Below are 3,686 nucleotides of genomic sequence, written 5' to 3'. Positions count from 1 at the left end.
TAAATTCAACTGTTGTCCTTTAGAGTTAGTATTTCAAGTGAAAGCACATCCCACCCTCCTTCCCAGCACAACCACCTTTAGAACTTGGGCTTGAATTTTCTACACTCTTTGACCTTGAACAAGTTTCCTAACATCTCTGAGCTGGTATTCGTATCCATAATATAATCTTATAAGGTTATTGTGTGTGTTCATGAGACAATACGTGCAAAGACCAGCATACAGAAATGATCCATCAGTATCACCTTGACTAAAGATGGATTGTGAAATTAAATCTACCTAGACAGACTTTCCCTCATGGAAGCAGTGCCATTCCACTACCGAATTTAGCTGATGCAATTTCCTGGTTTCTGATTTCCACCCGCAGCACAAACATAAAGTCTTCTAGCCTGGGTTGGTTCTGGAAACATCAACCAAAGCTCCCCACGGATACAGACAGTTTACTTCCACCCCACGCAATTCTCCCCTGCCCACCAAAGAACACACATTTAAAAAAGACCAGAGTCAGGTCACGGTTACACGGCGGCAACTGCGGCAAAGCGAGAGCCTGCAGACCTGAGCCGACACTGGGGACTGTCCGCCGGCCCCGCCTTCTCTCGAGGAGTCGGAGAAGTCCTGTTGTATCAGAGTAAGATGGACGGTAGCTTTGATTGTGAGTGTGCTGAGCTGGAGCCACCTGATCACTAACAAAAGACATCTTCCGTTAAGCAACAGCCGCCAGAGCTTCCTGTTGAAATATACGGCAACAAAGGAAGCAAAGAAGCAAAACGGAAATGGTGCCTACCAGCTCCTTAGAACGACACTGCGCAGGACTAGTGAGGAGAATGTTCATAGAAGCCTGTTGTGTGCATATTTATTCACATGTTTGTTAAATGTCAAATCATTTAGCACAGTAATATGAGTTCTTAATATGTCATTTCATTCCGTTTGAGTTTCTTGAGTGTTTTCTTTAAACGTCTGCAGAGTTGCTGCCCCTTTCTTGAACTATGAGTACTGCAATCTTTTTAATTCTCGATAGGAGTAGAGTTTTTAATTCTCCATTTGAGCTTTAAGTCTAAGGGGAACTCAACAGGCCTGTTTGGCATATGCAGCGAACATCAAGAAACCATCTTGCTGTGGAAGCATAATTATTTTTCTTCTCCCTTTTTGAAAAATCTTTCCTTTTGATGCCAGTTTCCGTGTTTACACAAGTTCAACAATTTGAAAGGAAAAGGCAAGAATTAGGGTTTCAAAATGGCAGAGAAATTTGAAAGTTTCATGAACATTCATGGTTTTGATCTGGTTTGTGGACTTAAAACCAGTGGGTTGTGGAGGCAATGGCTTGGTTTTTTCTGCTGTAGACAATGACTGTGACAAAAGAGTGGCCATCAAGAAAATTGTCCTTACTGATCCCAAGAGTGTCAACATGTCTACATGAAATCACAATTATTAGAAGACTTGACCGTGATAACACTGTGAAAGTGTTTGAAATTCTTGGTCCCAGCAGAAGCCAATTAACAGACGATGTGGGCTCTCTTACGGGGCTGAACAGCGTTTACATTGCTCAGGGGTACATGGAGACAGACTTGGCTAATGTGCTGGAGCAGGGCCCTGTACTGGAAGAGCATGCCAGGCTGTTCATGTATCAGCTGCTACGGGGGCTCAAGTATATTCACTTTGCAAACGTACTGCACGGAGATCTCAAACCAGTTATTCTTTTCATTAATACTGAAAACCTGGTGCTGAAGATATGTGACTTTGGTCTTGCACGGATCATGGATCCTCATTATTCCCATAAGCATCATCTTTCTGAAGGATTGATTACTAAATGATACAGATCTCCACATCATTTACTTTCTCATAATAATTATACTGAAGCCATTGACATGTGGGCTGCAGGCTGCATCTTTTCGAAATGCTGACTGGTAAAATACTTTTTGCAGGTGCACATGAACTTGAACAGATGCTGCTGATTTTAGAATCTGTTCTAGTTGCACATGAGGAAGATCATCAGGAGCTTCTTAGCATAATTCCAGTTTACATTAGAAGTGACATGACTGAGCCACACAAACCTTTAACTCAGCTGCTTCCAGGAATTACTTGAGAAGCACTGGGTTTCCTGAAACAAATTTTGACATTTAGCCCCATGGATCAGTTAACAAGCAGAAGTGCTCTCCCATCCTTACATGAGCATATATTCTTTTCCAAAGGATGAGCTAATTTCAAGTTATCGTTTTCATCTTGAAGATAAAGTTGATGATGTTTTGCTTATGGATGAAACTCACAGTCACGTTTATAACTGCGAAAGGTACCATGATTGTCAGTTTTCAGAGCATGATTGGCCTATACTCAACAACTTTGATATTGATGAAGTTCAGCTTAATCCAAGATCACTGTTTCATGTCACTGATGAAGAAGTACAATTTGATCCCTGAAAATATGTGGAGATTGGGAAAAGTATCTGGAGGATCCTGCTTTTGATACCAATTACTCTACTGAGCCTTATGAGCCAGATAATCATGAAAACAAATACTGTGATCTGGAGTGTAGCCATGTTTGTAACTACAAAACGAGGTCATCATCATATTTAGATAACTTAGTTTGGAAAGAGTGGAGTTAACCATCACTATGAACCCAGGCTTATCATAGATCTTTCCAACTGGAAAGAACAAAGCAACTAAAACAATCTGATAAGAAAGGCAAGACAAAATGTGAAAGGAATTGATTGGTTAAAGCCCAGATAGCACTAGAGGAAGCATCAAAGCAATTGGCTAGAAAAGAAAAAGAAAAGAATCAGGGGTTTGACTTTGATTCCTTTATTGCAGTAACCATTCAACTTAGTTCCCAACATGAGCCTACTGATGTTGTTGACAAATTAAATGACTTGAATAGCTCAGTGTCCCAACTAGAATTGAAAAGTTTGATATCAAAGTCAGTAAGCCAAGAAAAACAGGAAAAAGGAATGGCAAATCTGGCTCAATTAGAAGCCTTGTACCAACCTTCTTGGGACAACCAGTTTGTGAGTGGTGGGGATGACTGTTTTTTCATAAATCAGTTTTGTGAGGTAAAGAAGGATGAACAAGTTGAGAAGGAAAACACTTGCACTAGTTACTTGGACAAATTCTTTAGCAGGAAAGAAGATCCTGAAATGCTAGAGACTGAGCCAGTAGAGGATAGGAAGCTTGGGGAGAGAGGAAATGAGGAAGGATTTCTGAACAACAGTGGGGAGTTCCTCTCTAACAAGCAGCTCAAGTCCACAGGCATCCCGCAGTTTCACAGTCCAATTGGGTCACCACTTAAGTCAATACAGGCCACACGAACACCTTCTGCTCTGAAATCTTCCCCCCAAATTCCTCATCAAACTAACAGCAGCATTCTGAAACATCTGAACTAAAACACTCAGCAGACATTTGTCTTTGTGTTTTTCATGAAATGTATTTTGTCTTTTTCTTTTATAACTAGTGTTTAAGTCACTTTTTACTTGAATCAGATGGTGTCATTTAGTAAGGATTTTATTAGTTGGTTTATTTTATTATTGGTTTTTAAAATGCAGACTTTTCTTCTACATGTGAGACGGTTTTCATTTTAACTGGCATGTCATTTGCACACAAAATTAAAGAATAAAGCAAAATAATGCAACACAAGAGGAGACAAAAGAAATGCGCTAAGACAAGTAAAGAACATTCTCTCATAAAATGATGATCTGTTTT

General features: G+C 40.0%; 1 pseudogene; it reads left to right on the top strand.

Moving 5' to 3' along the window:
• Positions 1-1,230: 1,230 nt before the first annotated feature.
• Positions 1,231-3,370, top strand: LOC105552437 (annotated as a pseudogene).
• Positions 3,371-3,686: the final 316 nt, after the last annotated feature.

This window comes from Mandrillus leucophaeus, unplaced genomic scaffold (assembly GCF_000951045.1).
Source record: "Mandrillus leucophaeus isolate KB7577 unplaced genomic scaffold, Mleu.le_1.0 Scaffold556, whole genome shotgun sequence".
In the NCBI taxonomy this organism is placed as follows: domain Eukaryota; kingdom Metazoa; phylum Chordata; class Mammalia; order Primates; family Cercopithecidae; genus Mandrillus; species Mandrillus leucophaeus.
Note: the sequence above shows the minus strand (reverse complement) of the source record. Positions and strands in the feature narration are given on the sequence as shown.